The sequence below is a fragment of the Pteropus alecto genome, unplaced genomic scaffold, assembly GCF_000325575.1.
Source record: "Pteropus alecto unplaced genomic scaffold, ASM32557v1 scaffold88, whole genome shotgun sequence".
NCBI lineage: Eukaryota > Metazoa > Chordata > Mammalia > Chiroptera > Pteropodidae > Pteropus > Pteropus alecto.
Genome location: NW_006494611.1, coordinates 5,591,213 through 5,598,560, shown reverse-complemented (window position 1 = coordinate 5,598,560; position 7,348 = coordinate 5,591,213).

The window sequence follows — 7,348 nt, the reverse complement described above, 5'->3', positions numbered from 1 at the left end:
AAGGAAGTGCCTCAGAAGGTGAGCGAAGGGGAAGAATGGGGAAGGTTTCATCAGGTAGGCAGGAAGATGTTAACTGACAAGGAACATGGTCATGGGGCAGGGAGGACAGAGTCAGTGTAAGAATTAAATAATGAGAAGCATTTATTGAGTATTCACTATAAATAAATTGCTTTCCATACTTCTTTTGTCCTCACAACCATACAAGAGGTGCCATTATTAAATCCTCATTTACAGATGAGGAACCTGAAGCTCAGAGAGGTTATGCAACTTACTCAAAGCAACACAGCTACTCAAAGTTAGGTTTTCTGACCTTCGTACCTGATCTCTTTACTACTCTACTACCTTAGTACTCTCAAGGGATGGACAGCTAATGACTATCTCAACGGCATTGAGGAGTGGGTTTACTGAAGCACTAGACAGTTGTGGGGACTAGTAGGAATGCAGTGGAAAAGATAGGGTGGGGTTTTGTTTGTCGAGAAGCTTGACTACCAGGATGAGTCATCTGAACCTAACTTAAGAGGCTGCAGAGACCACTGAGCAAGAGAGGGACAAAAGACACAACTGTGTTTTAGGAAAATTCCTTTAACAACAGCGAGCAGATTGGGTTGGAGAGGAGAGCTATTGATCACCAGAGACCACATTGGTAGCTACCGCAGAATTTCAGAAATGAGAAATCAAGGGCCTGGTTTGGGGCAGAGTAGCAGGCATGGAGGGAGATTCAAGGGCAGATGCTCTTCACACTAGTGTTACTGCAAATATTTTTTGACCATTGACCAGATGCTTTACTTATATTAACTCATTTAATGATTTAGTCTTAACAGTAGCTTCTACATCTGATTCCTTCCTTTTGATATTTCTTGCCTCTCCTTTATCTCTACTGATGGGTCCCCATGCCTGGCAGTTTCCCAGTTTGGGTTGCATTCTGGGCCTGAAACTTCTTCCTCGAATATTGCAGAATCATAGGCTAAGACAACTCAGGATCAAGAAATCATAATCAAGTTCAAGACTATTTCTCCCATTTTACAACAAAGGAAGCTGAGAGAGTCAGTAACTTGTCCCAAGTAGGTAGCAAGAGAGCCTGGACCAGAGATGGGAAGTCTTTCCCCTTCCTACACCATGCTCCTATCCTCCTGCTTCCTGGTCCAGGCTGGAGCCCTGCAGCTGTGGTGGCTGCCAGATGGCATCCCAGTCACCAGGCTGGAGGGCGGCTGAGGACCCTGTGGTCAGCCCCAGGCTGGCAGCCCATCTTGCACACTGACACGGTGGGCAAGGGCAGAGAGCCTGAGTGAAGGGAGCATGTGCAGTGGAAAGGGCAAGAATGTGGGTGACTCACATACTCTGTAGTGTCCACAGCTGTTCAGGGGGCATCCCAGCCTGGATGAGGCAGCTGCCACCCTCACTTTGTCAGAGAGTCATACTTTACCCAGGAAGTCACCATGGTAAAAGCAGAAGACAGGGAGTTAGGCTGTAAACAGATAGCACTGAGTAGAAGAGATAGTGCCCACTGGTGCGTTAGAAATCCTCAGCTTCACTCCCAGCTCTGCTCTTGCTCTTCTCAATGGCATAACCTTGGGCATGAAGTCACCTAAACTCGATGAGGCTCACTCTTCTCATCTGTTCTTGGTACAATAATCTTCACCCGACCTATCTTGAAGATGTGGAGAATGACTTGTAAGCTAATACATGGGGGACAAAAAAGCCTTTTGTAAATCTAGAGGATTCTACACATGGATGTAGTCTGGGCTGTTATAACAAGATACTATGGACTGGGTAGCTTATAAAGAACAGACATTTATTTTTCACAGTTCTGGAAATCCAAGGTTAAGTCTCCAGCATGGTTACATTCTGGTGAGGGCCCAACTCCTGGTTCATAGCTGGCACCTTCTTGTTTTGTCTTCACATGGTGGAAGGGCAAGGGACCTACCTCTCTGGAGTCCCTTTTTATAAGGTCATTAATATCATTTATGAAAGCTTCTCCTCATGACCTAATCATCTCCCAAAGACCCCCACATTGAGGGTTAGGATTTCAAAACAAAACAAAGCAAAACAAACAAAACATCACCTTGGGTCTTAGGATTTCAACATATGAATTTCGATACTTTATTATTGTTAATACTAATAGTAGAATCATTAAACATTCTGAAAGAAAACATGGTGGCAAAATATCAACATATCTTCCTGAAAGGTATATTTGTACTATTTTTGTAACGCTACTGTAAATTTAAAATTATATCAGAATAAAATTGTTTAAAAAAAATAAGTTACATTCTCTTTAACTACATTCTCTTTCATCCAACCAGGTTCACCATGAGGCAGGCACACTTCAGGAGAGGAAGATCTCTGCCCTTGTGGAGATCACACCCTGGCAGGCAAAGACGAATATTAATCAACACGAAAAATATGAAAAGTGTCTGCTATGTTAGAAGGTGTTAAGTCTTATGGGGAGAAAAGTAGAGCAGCATAAGGGAGAATAGAAGTCCCAGGTTCAGGGTGATGTAGGCTGAGGTATCAATGGTCAAGTTTGGCCTGATTGAGAAGGCGAGATATGAGCAGACTTGTAGGAGAGGAGAGAGTTAGTAAACCAAGCAGATATTTTCGGGAAGAGCAAAGACCTAACCAGGAGCATATTCTAGCAACAATCAAGGAGGCCAGTACGGCTGGAGCACTGTGGTCGGGCTGGGGCCGGGGTGATTGTAGAGGATACGTTCGGAGAGGCTCTGCGGAGTCAGATCCCGCAGGGTTTGAAGGCTATTTTGAGGACTTGGGATTTCTCTGTGAGAGAAATGGGACACCAAGGCAGGGATTTCAGCAGAGGAGTAAAACGATCTGATTCACATTATGAAAAGGTTATTCTGATTTCTAAGTTGAGAGTATACTAAGGAGCACAATGATAGAAGCCAGGAAACCAAGTAGAAATGATTGCAACAATCAGGAAGGGACATCTGCAGAGGGTGGAAAGTGATTCGATTCTGGGTGTGGATTTTAGAGGTGGAGCCAACACAATTTTCTTGACCTAAATTCAATCTCTACGGTTTCTTCTGCACTGGTACCCACCATCACTTCCACAAACTCTCCTGCCTAAGTGTTGGGAGAGAGAGACACCGTGCTACTTTTTAAAATAGATCCAAATTCTCTCAAGGATCCTGATTCTTGACATGAATATTATGCTCATGAGAAAGTTGTCACTCCCATTCCAAGGCCTGAGACTCCTGGAATGATGTTTATTCAGTCTTATTCTTGACCAAGTATAAATATGTCATAAAAGAAAAGGCTGTCTTGCCCTCAATCAGAAGAACACAAGCTCAGAAGCCAAACAGAGGGACAATGGTGAGGCCTGATGTGTCAACAAAACGGAGATCTGAACAAGAAGGTGTACCCACTAGGAAGTGCCTGGTTCCCTGAGAACAAACTCCATTGTTGTTCACTGTTCCTGCCTGAGGCAAATGTATATCATCTATCACCTAGACAATCATTGTCGTCTGCTCCCTGGTCCCCAGCCCAGCAATCCCACATTACCACCAGACATGCTGTCCTAAAGCACAGTGAGGGTGGTGTCCTCTGCACTGATATTCTCTTGCCCTTGCCCTGTCCTTGTACACCAGTAACTACGCTGCACCATGGCTTTGAAAAGGACTCTTCTCCTTAGAAAACCACCCCCTGCTCTCCCAAATGGCCCTCAGTGGCAGAGACCGTTCAGTCAGGGCAGAAGGCTGAATTTGCCTCGGAGGCACGGCATTCTCTTGACCTCAGTTGCACTTCAGCAATTTCAGCGCAAGGCTGCCTTCTTTACTTCCTGCCCCAATTGCTGCGGAGTGTTACCATGGGCTGTTAAACAGCTGCCACCTTCCATTCCAGACTTGGATGCCATCCAAGGGCAGGTAAAATGTTCCTCCCTTCACATAAATTGTTGGAGGAGCCTTCAGGAAGAAACATGAAATATGCAGCATCACAGAGGTCCATCTCCCTCCCACCACAGCCTTGTTTTTTGGAATGGGTCACCCTGTTGGCTCTTCTTCTCTCAACTGCCCCTTTCTATGCTTCCTTATACAGTCTGGATGAGGCTAAGAGTTCTGGTCTAGAATCATGGAGAAAAATAGCTGGAGAAAACTCAGAAGTTACGCCTTTTTTCAAAGCAGTGGAACCTCCTCCTTTTTTTCCCCCAAACAAACCTGACCTAGATCCCCAGTATATAAAGTACATAAAAGCAAAGTGCCTTTGGTTGAAGAGGGGTTAGGAGGACTAGCTAACTTCCCCTATCCTCCCTACTCTCAGTGATGTGGAGGTCAAGCTACCAATACCGTAAGCCTCTAATTTATTCAAATATTTTTATTTTGGAAATGATAGTTGTCGAAGTCTAGAGGCTTATCCCGATTCATTTAGCTATTCAAAAGTAGAGGCCGGATTAGAACCCTGGTTTCCTGAAGTTCAGCTCAGGTAGTTTAAAGAGCTCAGGCATTAGGCCATCAAGTGCAAAGAACTCTGTGTCTGACTAAGGAGTACTGGGAAGCCCATGGTATTAGGGTGCTGGAGATGCTCCCGCCAGCCTCTAGAGCCAATGGCACACACCTCTTCCCATCTCTACTTTCAATGAATTCATGTCAAAAGCTTAAAATTGGCCATGGTGTGAAATTGGCAAATAGTAAAAATCAAGGCTTCTCCTCTCCTTGCCCACCAGAGCTGATTATTAAACACCACTGGCTTGGGTGTGTTCAGTCTGGTTTACCAGGTCCTGAAATAGACCTTCTTGTGGAATGTGACATTTGCTTCTTAGCCTTTAAAGACTTTCAGGGAATAGTCATAAAACGTAAGTGTTCAAGGAGACCTCTGAGATGGTCTCATCTAGGGAAGACAGACTTAAATGCCTGAAGAACCAGTTGATGAAGTAAATTTGCCAAGCGGCTGAGTGGAAGAAAATAGAGAATGCGAGGAACGTGGTGGAAAACTCAAAAGCATTTAAATTAAATAAAAATAACAACAGTGTGTTGGTTTGCTAGGAGTGCTATAATAAAGTGTTATAGATTGGGTGGCTTAAACAACAGAAATTTATTGTCAAGGTATTGCAGAGTTGCTTCCTTCTGAGGACTGTGAAGGAAGGATCTGTTCCAGGCCTCTATCCTTGATTTGTAGATGGCCATCTTCAAGTTCACATAGCATTCTCCCTATACGCATGTCTGTTTAATAGGACACCAGTCATATTGAATTAGAGCCTGCCCTAATAACCTCATTTCAACTTAATTCTCTCTGTAAAGACTCCATCTCCAAATAAGGTCACATTCTGAGATACTAAGGGTTAAGATTTCAATATATAAATTGGGATTGGGAGAGACATTTCAACCCATAACATACAGTCAAGACAAAAACAAATATGAGGGTCAGATCTTCAGATCTGATTTGCTGACTACCCTGATTCTAGTTCATTTGCTACATTTTGCTGGTGTGGAAATTAAGTGGCTATCCAAAGGTCACAGTTAGAGAAAGGCAGAGACAGGCCTTTTGGTTCCTACCAGGGGCCTTTCTTTTCCACTTATCTGTATCCTCCGATTTGAGGCTATTTCACCCAAGTGTGTGTCATCTCAGCACCCTTGGAGAGCCTGTAAACAGCCTGAGGGATGTATCTGGTACCCATCTCCAAGCTCCCCACAGCTTAGAGCATGGGTGAAACACACGGTAGACACTCAGGAAATCCATGTTAAAATTCAGCTTTCTCAATTCTCTGTCCTTAACAGAGGTTCTGGGTAGTCTTGGGCTCAAGGTTAATTACTGGTCCCTGCACCATCGATTGGCCTTAAACGCTTTGAGGTCTCCTTTTTTCAGTAATGCTATCTTACTATAGACCAACAAAGTGAGAATAGAGAGGATTGGCAGCAGGACTTCAGGATTCCCCGACTCTCGTTGACGGTAACTGAGACAACAAATCAGACAATTTGCTTAAAATACTAGACCTACTAGATAAAACATCTATTATAGTGTGACCACTTACTAACCATGAGTCTTATTTTTCTTATCTGAAAATTTGGGACTCGTATCACTTAGCCTACTCAATAACTCATTCATTTGTTCCTTCGACTAACATTGTCGCAGGTATTTTATGTGCTAAGAATTGCCCTGTGCAGTGAGCTCATTGCAATGAAAAGAGACACAGCCTCTGTCCTCATGAAGCTCACACTCTTCAGTGAGGAAAACATATTGCAGTCAAATGTTATGCTTTGTGATAATGCATGATACAAGTACTGGATATTGAGGAAACATGGACCAGGAAAACCTAAGCACACTTGGGCCAAGGCCGAATTTTGAAAAAGAAGAAGAGTTATCCAGGTGAAGAGTAGACTGAGAAGGGGCAAATGTTGAGGGAGCAGAAGGAATCCAAAAAATGTTCTGAGCATATGGATTTCTTTGTCCAAGGACCATGGATGGAAGAGAGCATGATGGTTATGATTAATGATATAATAAGAGAGCTTGTATAGAAAATGTATCACACAGTACACGGCACATAGTAAGGACTCGGGAAATGCCACTTGCCCTTTAAAAAAAATCATACCTATAGATTTTATTTTCTGAAATCCTAGACCAGAGATGTAAGCACATAAGATTTGAAACTATGCTGTAGTAATATGGCTCTAAAATTATTGAAACCTATGTTCTCATTTATGACATTCTAAACAAGGCATAGTTATATATTGGAAAAGCATGCATTTCATTTTTCAGATACATGGAAGAAAATTATTATAAATATATTTATGTGCGTATTTGTTTTTTAAATTATTTTTTGTGTGTAAAACAACCACTCTTCCTTGTCTACACCAGGAATTTATTACCTTTTGGCTTCCGATTTTAGTGAACACAAATGCTAATGATTGTTCTGTAACCTCTAATTATCTCCACACAATGACCTTTTACTCTGGTCATTGAAGGCTTTTCACGTCAAAATTCTCGGCTCAACTTGAGACTTCTTAAGAAGCATGAGACCCACTCAAGTACTCTTAATAAAAAGAAGAGAGAGCAACAATCTCTAATCCGTATGCGTTTTTTTCTTTCTTGGAGTTTTTTAATATAAGTACCAACAGAATACATATATCTTTTTTCAAAGCAATGTTTGCTCATATCACATATCTTCACTGATTCATTGTCTGGTAACAGGATACCAGTGTGAATAGAGACAAGAGGGGATAGAAAAATCAGGAAGAAATTTAATAGGTATTTAGTATTTTTTCAAGATATGCATATCCACACTGACTATATTTCTTCCTTTCTTTTCTTTTTTGAAATAAGACATCTCTCTGATAATAACTTCTATTTGTCTAGTACTTCGCCAGTTAAAATGCATATCCTCATTTTTTCTTCACAGTAT